Source organism: Schistocerca cancellata, chromosome 6 (assembly GCF_023864275.1).
Source record: "Schistocerca cancellata isolate TAMUIC-IGC-003103 chromosome 6, iqSchCanc2.1, whole genome shotgun sequence".
In the NCBI taxonomy this organism is placed as follows: Eukaryota; Metazoa; Arthropoda; class Insecta; order Orthoptera; family Acrididae; genus Schistocerca; species Schistocerca cancellata.
The window spans coordinates 297201110-297223728 of record NC_064631.1 but is presented as its reverse complement, the minus strand read 5'-3'; positions in this window follow the sequence as shown (position 1 = coordinate 297223728).

The window sequence follows — 22619 nt, the reverse complement described above, 5'->3', positions numbered from 1 at the left end:
GACTGGGTGTTGTATTGTCCTCATTATCATTTCATCATCATCAGTGGAAGGCAACGGGAAACCACCACTGGAATCACCTACCTAGACGCTCATGCAGTGGACCTCTCTCACGAGGCTTCCCCCATGACAAGACATGCCGTAAGGGAGAATACAAAGTTTTTAAGTTAGAACTGTTTGCATTTGTCTGGCTGTCTCTATTCACTTTCACTGACTGCAGTAAAACCGCCTGATATAGTTAGAAACTTATTAACTGCATCTACATCCTTCTATGGATGAAGATGAGCAGTGGGTCATTCTTTCAGTCGTAGCCGACGGACCATTTGACGCACTGTGATGACAGGAGATTTCCAGTCATTGTAGACGTAGACGGCCAGTTTCTCAATTTGTTTTTCATTCCGTGAATCTTGATGAAAACAAAAATTTCAAAATGAAAATAATTTTAAAAAACAATATTGAAAATTTTGAAACTGGATGTCTCTCACTCTTCCTAGTTCATTAAATGATCTCACTACTTACCGGTAAGGACCGAACTGTAACAACTAAACAGCTTAAACTCTCCTGGCGATAATGATTTTTATCGTAGCTGAATGCTCGCTCACATTCTGCTGTGGAATGCGGGAAGTGACAGTACTGCCGGGGAAAGGCCGCTATAAAAAAAAAAAAAAAAAAAAAAAAAAAAAAAATTAAAAAATAAATTTAAAAAATAAAAATGCATATTCTCATCGGATGAGATTTGTCCAACCTTGCCCGTTAATTATGCCTGCATTTATATAAGTTTAAAACATGTCACAACACTTTTCGCTTCATATACGGCTTCAAACTATTTTAAAAGTTCATACACAAAACATTATTTATGAAAAGCTAAATGAAACTTGTGGCAAAATCTGTCGGGTTCAGATTCGGAAAAAAGATCTCTGAAAGCACATCCAAGAGCAAATAGCGCCATTCGTCATCCGCTTTTTGCATTTCAGGCTGTTTAACTCGTGGTACAAGATCTGCCAGTGTTGTTAAAGTAGGTGTAACTTCTCTCTCTGTACGAGATAAGGCTCTTTATGGAAATAAGAAAGATAAATATTCTAGCAGAGAGTCACTAAATTTAAACCGCATCTGAATTCCTTTACATCCACGAATTAAGAAGTTGCGGCATCTCTCCATGAATTCCGGTGTAAGATGAGGCAGGGCCAAAATATCTTTCGACTTCTTTGCTTCCAGCAGTTACACACCTAAATATAAGCTATTACTGTCCAAAAAATTGTTCTTATCTGCAACCACTACGGGATCCACAATAGTTATATCCAGAGATTCTTTGTGAATATAATCCTGTTTCATGTAGCTTAGTACAATGTCTTCATGAAATTTTTCCATTTGTTTAAGTTTAGCACTACAACTTCTCTAGACTGGAGATAAGCATTCATTGTTTAGAAGCTGGAAATACAGTTTAATAAATGAATCGTAGAGGAAGTTTAGGATGTCTTTGGATTTATTAACCTTTTCTGTTGCCTACTTATATGTAAGAAATAGATTTATTGCATCACACTGCTCCAACATTCGTTCGGCAATAGACAAAAGCGAAAGTCAACGAGTCAGGACAGGATATAGTATTTTATGTAATTTAAGCTGCATATATAATGTTTCTGAAATTCTGTTAGTTGATATTGCCGTTTGTATCTTAGTTTTAAATAATGATTTACATCTCTTGCGAGTTCCTCATGGCGACTAGGAAGTACCCTGCAGCCAACATTAGCACACAAGTGAACTGAATGACAAATGCATTTATATGATTCCAGGAAGAAACTCTTCTAGTCGACTGGATACTGAATTGTGCTTCTCCTCTACAACATTTGCACCATCTGAGCCAAAACTAATGACGTTTTATAGTTGAATATTATGATGTACGAAAGCTTGATTGAATTTCTCATACAAGTTTGCCCCAGTTGTCCCAATTACAGACATGCCATTATTTCAGTCAAATTGAAGAGTTCACTCAATATCAATATTTGGTCATAGATTGTGTCATAATAGCGCATATCAATGCAAGTAGAACTGACTGAAGTAATATCGATACTTTCATCTGCAAAATGGAGAATTTTACTTTTTGAAGCTTGGAAATTAGATCATTTTTAAGAAAAGCTGCAATAGTATTTCTTATAGCAGCGGTGCTTTTATAATATTTTGAGCTATCTTAAAATCAGGAAACGTATTCTTTAACACAGCTGTCAAATGGTCAGTTGTATTAAAAGGAATATCACAAGCTGCTAGGAACGCCCCAATTTTAAGCATGGCTTGTTTGTCGAGAATTGTCGTGTGTTTCGACCAGTGGTCGTCAAACTACAGACTGCACGCCCGCGGTTATCAGCCGTATTTTAATAGTCGTGGGATAGCGATATGCACATATACAGATTGCAGTAGTATCACATACGCCAAGTATAAAAGAGCAGTGAGCCGGCCGGTGTGGCCGTGCGGTTCTAGGCGCTTCAGTCTGGAACCACGTGACCGCTACGGTCTCAGGTTCGAATCCTGCCTCGCGCATGGATGTGTGTGATGTCCTTAGGTTAGTTAGGTTTAAGTAGTTCTAAGTTCTAGGGGACTGAAGACCACAGATGTTAAGTCCCATAGTGCTCAGAGCCAGCCATAAAAGAGCAGTGCGTTAGCGCTCATGCCATTTGTACTCAGGTGATTCATGTGAAAACGTTTCTGGAGTGATTATGGCCGCACGACGGGAATTAATACTTTGAGTGCGGAATGGTAATTGGAACTAGACGCGTGGGACAACCCGTTTCTGAAATCGTTTGGGAATTCAATATTCCGAGATCCACAGCGTCAAGAGTGCGCCGAGGATACCACATTTCAAGCTTTACCTCCCACCACGGGCAACGCAGTGACCGCCGGTCTTCACATAACGACCGACCCAGCGGCGTTTGCATAGAGTTGTCAGTGCTAACAGACAAGCAACACTGCGTGACATGATCTCAGATATCAATATGGGAGGTGCAATGAACGTATCTGTTAAGACAATGCTGCGAAATTTGGCGTTACTTCAGCAGACGGCCGAAGTGAATGCCTTTGCTGACGGCGTGACATCACCTGCAGCCGCTCTCCTGGGCTCGTGACCATGACTGTTGGACCCTAGACGACTGGGAAACCGTGGCCTGATCAGATGTGTCCCGATTTCAGTTGGTAAGAGCTGATAGTAGAGTTCTAGTGTGCCGCAGACCCCACGAAGCCATGGACCTAATAGTCAGCAAGGCATTGTGCTAGCTAGTGGTGACTCCATAATGGTCTGGGTCCTCTGATTCAAATGAACCGATAATTGACTGGAATTGGTTTTCGGCTACTAGGTGACCATTTGCACCCATTCAACGGTGGATTTTTTCTGGATGACAATGTGCCATGTTACTGGGTCACAATTGTTCACTGTTGTTCGCAACTGGTTTAAGAACATTCTTGACTCTTCGAGCGAATGATCTGGCCACCCAGATCGCCCGACATGAATCCCATCCAACTTTTATGGGACATAATCGAGAGGTCAGTTCGTGCAGAAATTCTTGCACCGACAGCACTTTCGCAGTTATGGACTGCTGTAGAGGCAGCATGGCTCAACGTTTCTGCAGGAGACTTCCCGACAATTTTGTTGAATCATGCCACGTCGAACTGCTGCATTACGCTGTACAGAAGGAGACCCGACACGATATTAGGAGGTATCCCATGATTTTTTTTAATCTCACTGTATAATAATTTCCATCAAGCAACTAACAGCCGATTTCCCAAAGTCTTAAGTAACGTGAAGAGTTTCTTTCGAGTGTATTTTTCTTGCTCAGTAACAAACAAAAATACTTACAGAGACAGTAATGTTTTAAGATTCAGAACATTTTTGATCTTGTCTCATATTGCAGTTACCGTTCTTAATTAATATAACACACTCATTTATAGAGGTTACCAATTAATAGCTAGGTCGGTAGGGGAAGGTATGTTAAAGTGGCCAGGCTAGGAAAAGTTTCCCAGCATATTTTTGTCCTGAACAGCGGTGCTGCCTGCCGAGAAGTGGTCAAACTACAGGGAGTGTGATAAGTCAAAAATGGTTCAAATGGCTCTGAGCACTATGGGACTTAACAGCTGTGGTCATCAGTCCCCTAGAACTTAGAACTACTTAAACCTAACTAACCTAAGGACATCACACACATCCATGCCCGAGGCAGGATTCGAACCTGCGACCGTAGCAGTCGCGCGGTTCCGGACTGCGCACCTAGAATGTGATAAGTCACTCCCTATTTTTAAACAGTTATAATTTCTTTAGTTATGAACCAGTTTTCTTAGAACAACTTTTGTTAGAAACAGCACTTCTTGAAGTTGTATTTAACATCGTTTTTTCTTCTGTTTCCCTTGGAAAATGCAGCCTGTATTGTCTTTGCCAGAACGGGCCAAAGTAGGAGTTCGTTATGAGGTCTCTGGATCTGTGGTGCCTCTACAAAGGTGGCGGAGGGTTGAATCAAGGATCCATGTAACAATGGATGCAAAAACAGTTAAAAAATGCTATTCGAAATTACTAATGACAGGTAGTGCCGCCGATGAAAGAAGATCAGGAAGACCATCAACTTCGAGAACACCATCGAGTGTTGGCAGAGTTCGTGAAATGTTCACTAGGAGCCAAAGAAATCACTGCGTCAAGGATCTCCAAGTGGTCTCCACTTTTACGCTGTGGAAGCTACATTACGTGCAGTATTTGTTTCCTAATGACTGTGATTGAAGAATGGAGTTTAGAGAAATTTTCTTGGGTTGAAATGATGATTTTCCTGAACTTTTTGGGAACATTCTGTGGATTGAGAAGGCTGTTTTCCCACACTGGAAAATTTGTAAACAGGCATAACTGCCATTATTGGGCAGCCGAAAACACACATGAATGTATGGAAAAACCACAAGGGCGTCCGTAGGTGACAATATGGTGTGGTATCACATCATCCGAATTTGTTGGTCCTTTCTTTCTGCGGAACACTAAGAATGGCCTGCATGCAGCCCTGATTTAACGCCTTGAGATTTTTTTTCTCTGGGGGTGGACTAAGGAGGAGGTTCACAAGAGAAAACTAAGGAATTTGGATGAACTGGAAGCAGTAATATCTGACGTCCAGAATGAGATTTTCACTCTGCAACGGAGTGTGCGCTGATATGAAACTTCCTGGCAGATTAAAACTGTGTGCCGGACCGAGACTCGAACTCGGGACCTTTGCCTTTCGCGGGCAAGTGCTCTACCAACTGAGCTACCCAAGCACGACTCACGCCCCGTCTTCACAGCTTTAGTTTTGCCAGTACCTCGTCTCCTACCTTCCAAACTTTACAGAAGCTCTCCTGCGAACCTTGCAGAACTAGCACTCCTGAAAGAAAGGATATTGCAGAGACATGGCTTAGCCACAGCCTGGGTGATGTTTCCAGAACGAGATTTTCACTCTGCAGCGGAGTGTGCGCTGATATGAAACCTCCTGGCAGATTAAAACTGTGTGCCGGACCGAGTCTCGAGCTCGAGACCTTTGCCTTTCGCGGGCAAGTGCTCTACCAACTTTTTTGTTTTTTTGTTTTGCCAACTTAATTATAATGAAGCAAAATTAGTATCGACTCGCTGTAGTGTTGTGCACCAACCAGAAATTACCGCTTCATTATGGAGAAGTGTGAAGTAAGAAATTTTGAAACAAATCTTTGTATTTCCGACTCGTTTTAAGGTTGTGATGCTCTTCCATTATATACTATATGTACTCGTCTATACCCGCATGTGTATTCGTAACTGCAAAATATGCAAACTGGCCGATAATCCAAGTGTAGCTATTGTGCTTTGTTGTAGAAAGAAATGCCAGTCTGGTTGAAGTACATCTTTAAGTGTTATAGCAGAGTCGTTGGTTCTAGTAATTATTGCGAGTTTTTTCCTAGTCCAATTCCATATGTGGTATTGGTCTCGGCAGATGAGAATGTGTGCCAAGGTATCTATAGTATGGCAATGATCGCAGTACGGACTCTGCTTCATTTTGATCTTGTGCAGCTTTTCACCTGTGGGGACCTTCTCGTTTACGTCATATCACGTGGACACTACTTTGGAGTGGAGGATGGGATTGTTAATGTTTTCCAGACGTTACTCCACTTGACCGCTGGATGTTTCGCTTCCATTGGGTTTTGTCTATGGTGTCACGTGAGGTGGTAATAGGTCCTTCTGGTGTTAAGCAGCTGTGAAGCATCTTGAATATAGCTCATTTCCAGGTAGTAAGTCCGGACGTGATCGAGTTGAGCACTAATGCGATCAACATCGACTGGGGCCTTTTTGCTCGTTGGGGCTAACCTGTTGAATAACGTTTTCGTAATTGTCGGATGGAGAGTCTGCAGTATTTTGCGGATTCGGTCTATATATACGGCAGTGCATTGGTTCTTGATGTCTTTGACGCCCAAACCACCAGCGGCGCGGGTTAACACTATGGTTGGCATGGTGACTTTAAAGATGTTTCCGCTCCATATGAACCAATACGCTGCAGCTAAAAGCTTTTGCGCTGTATCCTTGGGTACTGGTAACACTGCTGCGATGTGATATATTTTGCTTAGCGCATAGCTGTTAATCAATAGAGCTCTCTGTATCCGATTGAGCGTTCTAGTTTTGTGTTAACGGAGAGTAGCCCTGAATATATTTAGTTTATGGTCCTAGTTGGCTACTGTCATCTCTCTTGGGTTGGCCATTAGAATCATGCCTAAGTGGTTCGTCTTCTCTGTCCTTTGTAGCCATGTTCTTTGAATGGTCTCCATATGGGGTCCGACAGGTAAAATTTTCGATTTGTGTTCATTGAGTTTGGCTCCGGAAGAAGTGGCGTAAGTGTGGATTATTTGTTGAACGACTTCCATTTCTGAGTGCGTGTTAACTACTACACTGAGGTCATCAGCATAAGCGTGACACACGGTTTTTGTACCCATCACCTGTAGACCTTGTAACCTGTGATGCAGGTTTAACAGCAACGGTTCTACTGCGATTGCGTATAGTGCCATAGAAAGGGGGCAGCCTTGTCTCACTGATTGCTTGATCGGGACTGGTGAACTTAGCTGACCATTAATTTTGATTCGGGAGAAAGTTCCGACTATACATTTGCGTATGATCTGAATAAAATGAACACTGAATCCCATTCGTTGCATTACAGTTTGTAGGAAGTGGTGGTTGATGCGGTCAAAAGCCTTATCGAAGTCTAAAAACATGAGACCAACATTGCATTTACATAGCCACGACAAATATATTATGTCTCTATATTCACATAATGCATTCGACATTGATCTCCCTGGGACAGCACTCATTTGATAAGGGCCAGTACCGTCTTCAGTCTACAGTTTATGAGTCGGGTGAAGATTTTATAGTCGGAATTCAGCAGTGTTAGTGGTCGAAAATCCTTCAGCGTAGTGCTACGTGGTTTTTTGGGGATCAGTACAATCATCTCTTCGGTAAACTGAGATGGCATCTGCACGCCTCCCAATAATTCATTGTATATTTTGGTGAATTCCGGTCATATGATGTGCCAAAAGCAAACATAAAATTCTATGGGTAGGCCATCTAAACCAGCAGATTTCTTTGTAGACGAATCTTTGATTATGGCACATACTTCTTCTTCAGTTATGTGGGCTAGAAGGTCGGCGTTGTCAGTCGGATGGACCGTGGATTGAATGTTGGATAAAAGCGGCTCACTTGCCGTCGCATCAGTCACCGACGCGGAGTAAAAATCTGTATAATGCTGCACCACGTAGTTTTTTACTGTGACTTGTTGATCGTATTCGTTCCCCTGTTCATCACTGAGAGTGTGGATTAACTTTTGTTTACTTCTCTTGGCTTCCCGTATCACGTGATATACGGACGTATTCTCCTGCGTCAGTTCAATCGGAGGACGCGATCGAACTTTTTTCCCCTCTAGTGATTGTCGTACCAACGCCGTTATTCTTGCTTTAGTGCGTTTTATTCTAGAGCTGTTTGCTACTAATCCCATGGGGTCATCATATACACTCCTGGAAATTGAAATAAGAACACCGTGAATTCATTGTCCCAGGAAGGGGAAACTTTATTGACACATTCCTGGGGTCAGATACATCACATGATCACACTGACAGAACCACAGGCACATAGACACAGGCAACAGAGCATGCACAATGTCGGCACTAGTACAGTGTATATCCACCTTTCGCAGCAATGCAGGCTGCTATTCTCCCATGGAGACGATCGTAGAGATGCTGGATGTAGTTCTGTGGAACGGCTTGCCATGCCATTTCCACCTGGCGCCTCAGTTGGACCAGCGTTCGTGCTGGACGTGCAGACCGCGTGAGACGACGCTTCATCCAGTCCCAAACATGCTCAATGGGGGACAGATCCGGAGATCTTGCAGGCCAGGGTAGTTGACTTACACCTTCTAGAGCACGTTGGGTGGCACGGGATACATGCGGACGTGCATTGTCCTGTTGGAACAGCAAGTTCCCTTGCCGGTCTAGGAATGGTAGAACGATGGGTTCGATGACGGTTTGGATGTACCGTGCACTATTCGGTGTCCCCTCGACGATCACCAGTGGTGTACGGCCAGTGTAGGAGATCGCTCCCCACACCATGATGCCGGGTGTTGGCCCTGTGTGCCTCGGTCGTATGCAGTCCTGATCGTGGCGCTCACCTGCACGGCGCCAAACACGCATACAACCATCATTGGCACCAAGGCAGAAGCGACTCTCATCGCTGAAGACGACACGTCTCCATTCGTCCCTCCATTCACGCCTGTCGCGACACCACTGGAGGCGGGCTGCACGATGTTGGGGCGTGAGCGGAAGACGGCCTAACGGTGTGCGGGACCGTAGCCCAGCTTCATGGAGACGGTTGCGAATGGTCCTCGCCGATACCCCAGGAGCAACAGTGTCCCTAATTTGCTGGGAAGTGGCGGTGCGGTCCCCTACGGCACTGCGTAGGATCCTACGGTCTTGGCGTGCATCCGTGCGTCGCTGCGGTCCGGTCCCAGGTCGACGGGCACGTGCACCTTCCGCCGACCACTGGCGACAACATCGATGTACTGTGGAGACCTCACGCCCCACGTGTTGAGCAATTCGGCGGTACGTCCACCCGGCCTCCCGCTTGCCCACTATACGCCCTCGCTCAAAGTCCGTCAACTGCACATACGGTTCACGTCCACGCTGTCGCGGCATGCTACCAGTGTTAAAGACTGCGATGGAGCTCCGTATGCCACGGCAAACTGGCTGACACTGACGGCGGCGGTGCACAAATGCTGCGCAGCTAGCGCCATTCGACGGCCAACACCGCGGTTCCTGGTGTGTCCGCTGTGCCGTGCGTGTGATCATTGCTTGTACAGCCCTCTCGCAGTGTCCGGAGCAAGTATGGTGGGTCTGACACACCGGTGTCAATGTGTTCTTTTTTCCATTTCCAGGAGTGTAGTTCGCGGAGGCAAAGAAAGTGATACTCCAAGGTGCGTTTTCGCCAGTACGCTTTCATGCGACCATATCATGTGATGCATTTTTTTATCTGTGGTTTCGCAGATTGTAGCCGCCACATGATGCGTGTTAAATATCTGGATTGCGTCCAAAGACAACGCTGCCATGTATCAAATGGTTCAAATGGCTCTGAGCACTATGGGACTTAACATCTGAGGTCATCAGTCCCCTAGAACTTAGAACTACTTAAACCTGACTAACCTAAGGACATCACACACATCCATGCCCGAGGCAGGATTCGAACCTACGACCGTAGCGGTCGCGCAGTTCCGGACTGAAGCGCCTAGAACCGCGAGGCTACCGCGGCCGGCGCTGCCATGTATCATGGATCTCCTGTTTCAGTATTGCGTCCTCCAAAGTGACACGTTTAGCTGCCATACGCCCCTTCCCAGGAATGTTTTTTGTTTAGTGTGCTGCGCGGTTATATGAAATGCGAAGTGATCCGAGAAGTTAAGAGGCCAAATTTCACAGTCAGTTACATTATGAATAAAACCTTTCGTTACATACAGCCTGTCTAGTCTGCTTGCCGAAGTACTTGATACGTACGTGTATCCTCGGGCAACCTGGCGAAGATGGCACCAAGTATCTATCATCTCTAGTCCGTTAATTAACATCAACAGCTCCTCACAAAATTTGAAGTTCGGGACTTGATCTTCTGCAATACGCAGTTAAAATCTCCACCCAAAATTACGTGCAGTCGAGGGTCCGTTATTAACGGGACAATTTCGTCCCGGAACAGGTTGCCTCTTGCTCGTTTTCCGCTGGATCCAGAGGAAGCATATATATTAACAAAAAGTAGATCATATATTTGTGCAGTTATGCCTCGTCCAGATTCAAGTATTGCTTTTGCTGTACATGGTATGTCGTGTTTGAACAATATTCCTGTTCCACATTCATTGCCTATGTTTAAGATCGCCTCATATCCGTACACATCCGCTATTTTGGTCGTAAGTACTTCCTGTAACATCGCTATGTCAATGTCAGCGGCACATAAGTAATCCTTCACTGATTGTAACTTTTTGTCCGAAACTATTCGGTTTAAATTGAGCGTGGCGATTTTGTATGCCTGCGTCATTCGGTAGTCCAACTAAGCGCATTCAGTGTCGTCAGACCATGCTGTTCCCGAATCAGGTCCACAGCGATCAACAGTGTCCATTGGTTCTTCAATTGGAGGGGCGAGGTTCATCTGTACGTCCTCATTCGGGTTGGGGATGTCTGGTTTTCCGATGTCTACCACGCCTTGCTTTCCGCTTCAATCTGTTTTAAGAATTTTTTTGGTACGGGACAGTTTTTTCTCCGGTTCTTGAATCTCTTCAGGGCTCTGTTTTCGTGTTTGCCGTTTAGGTTTGACCGGCTGCTGTCTGATGTTGTCTTCTTCAGCATTCTTCAAATCTTCTAAGTCTTCAGCATTCTTCAAATCTTCTAAGTGGGTGGTGTTTGGAGCCAAATTGTCGACCGTGCTCTTGGTGGATGATGGAGTCAATAGAGAAATCGGTTCACTATGAGGTTGCTCATTCCGGGATGGTTCTTACATGTCATTCTCAACAGCGGAGGAATCGAAGAATTTGCTGTGGCTCCTAATATCTTTCGGTGTCTGTTGTGTTGAAACCGTTACAGCTGTCACGATTTCCTTAGGTTCGGGTGGTCTAGCTTCCGTTGTGTCAGTGGTGGCAATCTGGGCTTCTTCTCTGTTTGGATGGTTCTCCGAGTTCACATCAGAGCTTGGTGTCAGGACTTGGCCGCGGGCAGCCGTAGCGTAAGTCGCTGGCAGCGCAGTCATCGCCGGCGGTCACAAATACACACTGCGGTCACAAATACAACGCTGCTCACTATCGAAAGATGCATTCCAATGACATCCTCTGAATCAACTTTCACTTCATATCCCAACCAATCTTCGGTTTCGTGTAGTTTAGGTCGGGCGTAATTACGATCAAAGGAGAATTTCAAAGTATCTTGTCTGTTAAAGTGGGCCATCACGGATTCATATTTCAAATTTCAATATGCGTACAATTTCTGCACCGATGCAAGAAGCACTGTGACTTACCACGCCGAAGCACGGCAGACCGCGGCGCACGAAACTCAGCACACGTCCGCACAGCACGGCTGACGCGGCGAGACTGTGCCCAACTGAGCTACCCAAGCACGACTCACGCCCGGTACCCACAGCTTCACTTCTGCCAGTACCTCGTCTCCTACCTTCCAACTTTACAGAAGCTCTCCTGCGAACCTTGCAGAACTAGCACTCCTGAAAGAAAGGATATGGCGGAGACATGGCTTAGCCACAGCCTGGGGGATGTTTCCAGAATGAGATTTTCACTCTGCAAGGGAGTGTGCACTGATATGAAACTTCCTGGCAGATTAAAACTGTGTGCCGGACCGAGACTCGAACTCGGGAGAGCTTCTGTAAAGTTTGGAAGGTAGGAGACGAGGTACTGGCAGAAGTAAAGCTGTGAGGACGGGGCGTGAGTCGTGCTTGGGTAGCTCAGTTGGTAGAGCACTTGCCCGCGAAAGGCAAAGGTCCCGAGTTCGAGTCTCGGTCCGACACACGGTTTTAATCTGCGAGGAAGTTTTAATATCTGACGTGTTAGCTAATGTTCCACCTGATACGAGTGTTGGAACTTTAATAGTGGCAACTATTTATTTACAGCTCGTACAAAATAGATACGTGTTTCAAAGTTTTACTGACCTTCAAAGTAGTCAGTCACCAGCATTGTGTATAACCCTTTGCCAGCGATGAGGGAGTCGTAGGATACTCTTATCAGTGCCAGTTGTGTTGACAGTCGGAGCGGCGCGGTCTATTGCCTGTCGAATTTGTAGCAGTTCTGAAGCGAATGCCGTGAAGTGTTTCCTTCAGTTTAGAAATCGAGTTGAACTCACGAGGGCTCAAGTCAGGAGAGTGGTATAGCACTTAGCAGCCCCATCAGTCAAACAAATCAGTAACAACTTGCATTGTACGTGGTTGAGCATTGTGCTGCAAAATGATGGACAGGTCATGCAGAAAGTGTCATCACTTCTGTCTCCTGTAAGCTGGTCGTAGGCTGTGTTCCAAAAATGAAAAGCATAGAGACAGAAGTGATGGTACCTCTCTACGGTGACAGGGAATAGATAAGACATGTTGGGGAGTGATCTCGTCCATGGTATGTCACAAGCTTTATACCAAAAGTCGATTATAATCATCTGCAGTTGATCAGCGAGAGTAGAACTGTGGTGATGATTGACATCTGGCAGAGTAGTAGATGTGGAAAATTCACACTCTTTCTCCAAAGTAGCGCATAACATGCCTGGGGAATTTGCACTGGGAACAGACTGGCACGTTGCCTCCTGTCCTCAAAATGTCTGTTCTTCTGTGAGGCGTGTTGCTAGATGGGAGAGTTGGCTATACTTGCATTGGTCAGTTGCTGGGTTGTCATTTGATGATGCAGCATAGCTCCGAAGTGGCCAAGTCCATTCCACCTGGCTTTTTCTACTGGTGCCAGATACTGGAGCTAGGGATGAACCTATTTCTTTTGCAACATTCTCTAAATTCTCTATTGCCTTTTGACATATAGGTTCGAACATTCACGGCTGCCATCTCTTGCTTATTGGTCCAACAGTTCTGGTTTCCATAGAATGCTGTATATTTTCTCTCACTACCTAGCATATGAGAGGTGAGTTGTTTGGAGGAAGAGACCAAACAGCGTGGCCATCAGTCTCATCGGATTATGGAAGGACTGGGAAAGAAGTCGGCCGTGCCCATTCAAAGGAACCATCCTGGCCTCTTCCTGCAGCCATTTAGGGAGATCACGGAAAACCTAAATCAGGATAGCCGGACGCGGGTTGAAACGTCATCCTCCCAAATGCGAGTCCAATGTGCTAACCACTGCTCCACCTCACTCGGTAGAGAGGTGAGGACATGGGGTCTTCCACAATGGCCGTAGGTCATATTACTTTTGTCACTCTTTTTCTATTGAATTTCCAAGATTTGGTGGACCATCTGATGTATTTCTTAATTATTGTGACATTATTAGTTTTTTGCGACCCCTGCATTGAGTGTGAGTTTTTGTCGGCTTCAGCCATCTTTGGATTGATAATGTGGCATAGGATCAAACATTGTGTTTGTATGACTTTGTAAGTGGACTTGCTGCTGATTGTTGCCGAATGTTTTCTTCAGTTCAACCTGGAATTTGTCACAGTTGTCAACCTCCTTTTCTTTCTCATACTATTACTGGGCTGTGCCACCCAAGTAAAAGAACACATCTGCCAAACAGATCATGTCATCCCACTTACTGTATTTGGTGATTCGGTTGAATACTTTCAGCCATTTCATTGCCCCCTGACCAGCATCACTGGAAAATATTGATGAATGCCTGATATGCAGCTGACTTGTTGCCATTTTGGAATCTATTGGTCTCCTGAACATATAGACCTTGCAAACAGGTGTCTGCAAGTGGGCAAGAAGGGAGGGAGGGGGGGGGGGCAGCAAAAGGGATCCCATGCTTTCCCCCTGGGATACAGAGTTTTTATTCGTATATGAGGGTTGTCCAGAAAGAAATGCACTGCATTTTTTCTTCAACAGTTTTTTTCGAACATATTGAGAATTACACACACAAACGAAGGGTGTTTTATCTACACACCCTATTTTTCCACATAATCTCCAACCCGTTCTATGGCCTTCCTCCAGCGCGAAACAAGGATGTGTATACCTTGTTGGTACCAGTCCTTGTCCTGGTGATGGAGCCAGTGCTTCACTGTGTGAATCACCTCCCCATCGTCCTCAAAATGTCTTCCACGAATGGCATCCTTTAATGGCCCAAGTAAGTGGAAGTCCGAGGGGGCTAGATCGGGTGTGTGAGGTGTGACAGCCATGGATGGTCTCCCCGACCGCTGTAAATCGCGGAGCTCCACCGAACCGCCTTCTGACGACCTCACCCTCCGTGCCCAGTGACTAACTGTATTTCTGTTGAAAGCAGATGCTCCATAGACTTTGCACAAATGTTTGTGAATATTCCCCACAGTTTCATTTTCTACAGTGAGAAATTCGACTGAAACTTGCTTGTAACATACATCACCTACAGACGCCATTTTGAAAGTGTCCTGTAGCTACGCTATCTGTCGGAAGTGTCGGAAGCTTGGCGTGTTCACTCAGGAGAATTCAGATACTATATATGTAACGTTTCAAGTTCATAGCATTGTTTTCGACTGATAAAAAAATACTGTGCATTACTTTCTGGGCAACATTCGTATTTGTTGGATAACAAACAGTTCTCTGGGATTTAATTGTGTGTCACCTACAAAATTCAGTTCATATGGCATGACATGTCTTGAACTGACCAACACATTTGTTTAAAAAATGATAGTCTTCTCACCACGCCCCCCCCCCCTCCCCTCCAGCAGCCCCACTTCCCCCCCCCCCCAAAAAAATTCTGCTGATGCGCATGTCTACTTGTCTGTGTCAGTGGCGGATACATACGGGGGTCACGCGTCCCCGCCATGCGGGGCCGCCTGCATTGCCACCCGCGCCGCCCCCGCCAGTCAGCCCGCACGTTATTCTTTCGTTTCTTTCGTCAGTCGACTCGACTGAATCGAGTTATAGAGTAGTTGTACTTTCCTATATAGCACGCACGTCCGCGTCATTGTATTTGATATGCTTCTGTCTGGCACATAGATACTTAACAAATGCCTACGAGAAAAGTTGCGGCCATTCTAGTGATTCTGTCTGGCATTTGTTTTATTGTGCAGAGAACCTTCGATGCGAAGCGTTATAAATACGGACTGTTCGCCGAATAGGAAGCTAGTTTACATTCAGAAGCAGAAATATTAAGACTGAAGACTAAATAAGTAAAAAGTCCTAGTTGTAGCAAGTGCAAGTAGGAAGATTTAGTCAAGAGTGAGAGTGATCAGGTGATTGTGAAGTATTAATAATAGTAATTCATAGTAATTTCTCAGTAAAAATATTGTTACGAGACTCGTAACAATATTTTATTAATAACGTAATGGTAGTTTCCCATACCTAACTCGTAATATCTCCAGTAATATGAACTTTCGAGAAGATTCCTGAAAACGCATTGCTACTATACAAGACTTCTATCGAATTCACTAGAAAGGAACGCAATCGACCATAAAAGTTTCACACACATAAATTGCCAGATGACGTCATCATTGGAAACTCGCCATTATATTATACGTCGTAAGGTTCATATTGGCTTATCGCTTTCACAGTAGATATTTGTTCACACTCCATAAAAGTCTGGAAGCGAACATTCTGGCAGCGAATGTTCTCAAAACAAACAAGCCGTCGCTGCCAGGTAGTTTGAAACTGCAATCGCCGTGATGACTTGGAAGTGATAAAAAGTGAACAACCGAGATTATTGACTGATAAACTGCAAAAAGGTGGGAATTTAAGGAGATGGGACCTGGATAAGCTGACTAAACCAGAGGTTGTACAGAGTTTCGGGGAGAGCATAAGGGAACAATTGAGAGCAGTGGGGGAAAGAAGTACAGTAGAAGAAGAATGGGTAGCTCTGAGGAATGAAGTAGTGAAGGTAGCAGAGGATCAAGTAGGTAAAAAGACGAGGGCTAGTAGAAATCCTTGGGTAACAGAAGAAATATTGAATTTAATTGATGAAAGGAGAAAATATAAAAATGCAGTAAATGAAGCAGGTAAAAAGGAATACAAACGTCTCAAAAATGAGATCGACAGGAAGTGCAAAATGGCTAAGCAGGGATGGCTAGAGGACAAATATAAGGATGTAGGGGCATGAAAGCGAAGCAGTGATTGGGAAGGGAGTGAGACAGGGCTGTAGCCTCTCCCTGATGCTATTTAATCTGTGTATTGAGCAAGCAGTAGTAAAGGAAACAAAAGAAAAATTCAGAGTAGGTATTAAAATCCATGGAGAAGAAATAAAAACCTTGAGGTTCCCCATTGACATTGTAATTCTGTCATAGACAGCAAAGGACTTAGAAGAGCAGTTGAACGGAATGGATAGTGTCTTGAAAGCAGGATATAAGATGAACATCAACAAAAACAAAACAAAGATAATGGAATGTAGTCAAATTAAGTCGGGTGATACTGAGGGAATTAGATTAGGAAATGAGACACTTAAAGTAGTAAAGGAATTTTGCTATTTGGGGAGCAAAATAACGGATGATGGTCGAAATAGAGAGGATATAAAATGTAGACTGGCAATGGCAAGGAAAGCGTTTCTGAAGAAGAGAAATTTGTTAACATTGAGTATAGATTTAAGTGTCAGGAAGTCATTTCTGAAAGTATTTGTATGGAGTGTAGCCATGTATGGAAGTGAAACATGGACGGTAAATAGTTTGGACACGAAGAGAATAGAAGCTTTCGAAATGTGGTGCTACAGAAGAATGTTGAAGATTAGGTGGGTAGATCACGTAACTAATGTGGAGGTATTGAATAGGATTGGGGAGAAGAGAAGTTTGTGGCACAACTTGACTAGAAGAAGGGATCGGCTGGTAGGACATGTCCTGAGGCAACAAGGGATCACAAATTTAGCATTGGAGGGCAGCGTGGATGGTAAAAATCATAGAGGGAGACCAAGAGATGAATACATTAAGCAGATACAGAAGGATGTAGGTTGCAGTAAGTACTGGGAGATGAAGAAGCTTGCACAGGATAGAGTAGCATGGAAAGCTGCATCAAACCAGTCTCAGGACTGAAGACCAAGGGCGTACCCAGGATCTGAACTATGGGGGGGGGGGGGGGGGCAGGTCATACTAGTCTCAGGAAACAAGGACTCGAGACAATATACAGCACTTCTTATTAAATAAGACAGTAAACCAGTGTAAAGCTGCTTTTAATAAACATTTTAAATACAATCCGAGAAAACATGCAGCATTTCTTATTAAATAAAACAGTAAACTAGTAAAAAACTGCGAATATCTTCTGGGGGGGGGGGGGGGCAGCTGCCGCCCCCCCCCCCCTGCCCCTCGCTGGGTACGCCCATACTGAAGACCACAACAACAACAACGACAAATTCTTGTGCTGCTTGTGAGCAGATGACTAATTGATCAATAAAATTAATTGTACTTACATTTAATTGCATTATGCAATATGAGGCACAATCACAAATGTTTGCTAAATGTTTTGAATTTCATTTTTCTTCTACACATTGCATTGTATTACAACAGCCTGAATTTAGTTTCATATTCCTTGCTACAAATGTGAACCATGTCTGATGATTACCATCTCCTTAGTGCATGTTCATGAATTCATGTTACTTCCATCTGAAATTTTTACCAAAGCAGCTGATTTTGTAGGGATGGAAATGTAATGATCACATAGGTTCAGTCACAGGTAATGCAGTTGGTAGACTTCATTTTGTTGGTAGAAATTGGGGAATGCAGTCAGTCTACTAAAAAGATTGCCTACAAATCACTCATGTGGCCCATCCTAGAATATTGCTCAATTGTGTGGGACCCATACCAGATAGGACTAACAGGGGATATTGAATGTATACAGAGAAGGGCAGCACGAATGATCACACATTTGTTCAACCCAGGGGAGAGTGTAAAAGAGATACGGAGGGAACTGAAATAGCAGACTCTTGGAGACAGTTGTAAACTATCCCAAGAAAGTCTATTAACAAAGTTTCAAGAACCAGCTTTAAATGATTACTCTAGGATATACAACAACCCCCTAAGTATCACCCATACAGGGATCATGTGGATAAGAATTGAATAATTACTGCATGCACAGAGGCATTCTACCAATAATTCTTCCCATGCTCCACACATGAATGGAACAAGAAGAAGCCCTAATAACTAGTACAATGGGACTTACCCTCTATCATGCACCTCATAGTGGTTTGCAGAAAATAGATGTAGATAAAGGTGAAGACCGATATGAGGTACACACAGCCTTGATTCATCAGTAATGGAAGGCAAACAGCAAAAAATTCATGAAATGGATTCACATATTACAAATGCATATTAGTGTCACAAGCTTGTGACAAATGAATATTTGTGCCATACTTGGAATTGAACCCAGATTTCCTGCTTGTCAAGACCAGTCACCTTAACCACTTTGACTATGTGAGTAAGCCCCTAGTGCTGGTCCAAACCCCCATATGTCAGGCAGACACAATCCACATACTCACACATTCGTAAAACATAGCATAGAAAGACCATTGTTATTATTTTGTATTGTCATTTTAGTCTCAGCAGGTATGATTATATCATCAGTGGTGACAGTATATGTGTTGATGCAGTGACTGCACTTATTACAATACAATGTCCTTCAGACATGCATGCAAGTATTTTTGTTTTTACTGGGCAGCAAAACTACACTCTTAAGAAGTTCTTATTGTTAGTTGACATTTTTGGTTTTGGCTCTTATTTGCTAGGTGCATACTATTATAAAATGTGGCTGAAAGAGGAGGCCACATGAGTGCTGCCTGTAGTATTTCAGATTAAGCTATTTCAGTTAGATTTGCATCAACACAAAAATCATTAAAAGAGCTATTTGTGTATCACTCTCTGAACTATTTCTTAGGTTTCTGTGCAATTTTAATTCCATGATGTCATGTGGTTCCAGTTTAGGATTAACTCATCAAATAAACCTAATACTTTCTATGTCCAAAACATGCAATGCTAGTTGTTTATGTTGTGACATCAAGAATGCTCTGAGAAGCCTTTCCAAAGTAGTGATTCTAACTTTACTTACTCCTCACTGAAATGTCCTAATAATGTATCATTTTTCCAATTGACAGATCGGGTCACAAATTCAATGTTAATAACGATTTTATAAATACTTAAATATACTTGCTTTGATCTATAGAAAGTTTCCATTAAACAGTAACATACATTTTCCATAATGAGTCACTTAGTGTGGAAAGTTTGCTTACTAATACAGTGCAGGTGAATATATCAACAGGAATAAAAAAACACACACCAACAAAAGTTAAGGTACTTTGCAAGATTTTTGAGCCAGTGGCTCCTTCTTCTGGCAGAAGGGTTGAAAGGGAAGGAAGAGGGTAAGAAAAAAGGACTGGCGAGGCTTGGAAAAGTTGTCCAGAACAATGGATCAGGGGAAACTTACTGGACAGGATGAGAAGGAAAGACTGATTGTTGGGGACTGCAACTCCCGTTCCTGCACCTAGCTCATCACTGTTGATGCTATCTCACTCTACCCAACATCCCTAGTGCCCATAGTCTTGAAGCTATTGAACTCTACTTTTCCTAATGCCCGACTGACTCTAATCCAACAACCCCCTTCCTGGTCACCATGACCAACTACCTATCCTCACCCAAAATTACTTTTCCTTTGAAGGCATCACCTGCAAACAAATCCATGGTACCAAAAAGGGCACCTTATAACTCAGAAAAATGGTCAAAGAATGTGAGATAGAAGCTGGAGAATGCTGAAAAACTACAAATTGTCATAACACAGAAAGGAAATCATCTTCAGATAAGGCAAGTTAAAAATATTGTGTATCACTTATAGGCGTGTCAACAATGTAGGAAAAGATAGATTGCTAATTACCATAAATAAGTTATGTTGGAGACAGGGACAATTAAGACACTTGCAAAAAGCTTTTAGTCACAGCCTTCATTAGCAAAAGAGAACACACATCATTTATACACACAAACAAGCACACCTCATGCATGCACGTGTCCTTTACAGTAAGTACCAGTTTATTTTTTCTGACATTTTTGATACTCTGACCTGGAGTTTCAACTGTTTGACTTACAGGGTTGAGCATTTATAAGAGCACTGAAAGCTAAGGGAAAAGCATTTTCATGTTCAAACCAATGATTTGACCTCCATATATTATTTTTTGTACCGATATTAAATCTTCTGAGGTTGACATCACTGTCAACTTAAATATACATTATGGCACAAGAGTCATTTGTTTTGTTACATTTATAAACAGACTATTATGTTGTACATTATAGCATACAATCTAGTATCAGGCAAACAATAAGCCTAATGTGATGTGTTACTACTATAGTTGTTTTTATTATCTCAGGATCATGCATGTACTCTTAAAGGATATTTCAAAGAGGACTGTTCTAGACTCAACATTAAATAAAAGATGACCTTATATAATGAGTTTTATGGGTTTGACTACAGTGGCCAATAGAAGTTACTTTATAAGTGCATACACATTAATGAACCAGCAAAACAACAAGTCAACAATACAGACACCCCACCATGAAGCAAATAGTTTTTCAAATATTTCATTACAGTTGAAAATAAAGAAACAGGTATCTGCAGGAAAAACACTCTGTTGATACTTTCTCTATGACACCACAAACTCTGCAGATACTACTAGATAAAATGGAAACAGGTCTCCAGATTCCCATTGATTTACTTGGAAAACATGCCAACCGCCCACAAGCCATCTCATCTAACGTAAAGACTTCAGTTAAGGTGCATATTGAAAATTTCTGTATATAGATCAGTCAGTAAAGTCTTGTGGAAACAGACTCTAAATACTTGTCCACAGAACTGAACTTAGGTAAAATTTATAGGCAGCTTAAAGAAAAACAGCCATATGTTAATGCAAGCAAACAGCTATATGAAGATATTTTCAGATTGGAGTACAGCAATTTTCAAACTTTGTCTTCTCAGAGCAGACACTTATAAATACTGTCAAGAGCTGTATATTAAAATTAGTGCAGCTGATAATGATGAAGGGAAGGGTTTAATTCTAAATCACAATGAGCTTCATAACTAAAAAGCTAGCAATGTTTATGCATTGTTGAAAACAGGTTCAGTAATACCACTGACAAATAAAGTTATTGTTGTATTATGTAAAGACCTGGAGCAGGTCTTGTGTTGCCCCACATTAAAACATTCTGGCATCTCCTACCAATGTCAACTTTCCTGTTACAATTTTGCAATCAAAAACCTTGGGAAAGGAGAGGCAACAATGCACATAAGGCATGAATGCCTGGAAAAAAGGGGATTACGTGAAATTGCTTCTTCAGTGTTGAAATGTGTAACAGGCATGTACAGGCCATAAGATTGTGACCAGCAACGCCAGCTTATTGTTGGGCCGTGACCACTGTGTTTGCCAAAATAATAACTGGAAAATGTTAGCAACATACAGGTACTTATCACATACAGGATACCTTTCTCAGATCAAGCAAATATTTTTTGTCTTCGGGCGTAGCTTTCTGTCCTGCGGCAGAGATTTCACTCATATCGAAGAAAAAAAAGAAGAAGAAGAAAATAGATGTGATAGTTCCATCTAATTGGAAATATATTATAACAGAAGATTGTGACAAAAGGCCTTTTCTCATCAAATAGGGGGCCCAAGCAGACTTTGTTACTTTTTCACAGATAGAGGCAGAAATCAAAGAAGACCCTGAACTAAAAGTTACCCCTGTTAAGAGGCTAAAATTTATTTCCAATGACCCAGAAATAGTTTTTATGAGGAAAAGCCACAGTGTGCTAAAACCTTGGCATCATTACACTCTTCTAAAGAAGATGAGAGGACACAAACCACACACTACCCTGTACGTTTCCAATACCAGTACATCAGCTGCCAGCATTATGCAAGGAGTTAATTCATCTTGCACCAGAAAAAAGAAGGATTTAGTTTATTTGTTGCAGTCCTTGTGGTCATGCTACAAAGAATTCTACAGGGCATTTCCTTTAGTGTATTGTATTACAAGCTTTGTGTTTAAGACCACATTTTGAAAGACAGTGTGATGAAAAATTAGTTACTACTGATTGTGTTGTCTGTGATAAACTAATACTTCTGTTTCACAATTTATTTCATTATTGTGTTACTGGACCTCTAGTATTAATAAAAGTATTTATAAAAATGCTAATAAGTAATACACATCATTTTATAGCAGTGTTTGGTACACAACCTTGTCCTGAGGAAAGTAAGTGTTTTTGTTACTGTAGAATAAAAATGAACAAATTTATGAATCCAGCTCTTTCACAAACATAAAGTAATACACAGCATCATTTCAGGGGACAATATAATTTGCTATGTTCAAGACCATTTGAAAATTACAATCTTCACATAAAGTGTTTCAGTACTTGATCACCAAGTTTAGATGTGATTAATTCACTAATAGCTTCATCGAGATATATATCAATTATAGTTAAGAAATCTAAACATCATGAAGTCTTATAAAATATGTCAATAAATACATCATGTCATCACATGTTAAAA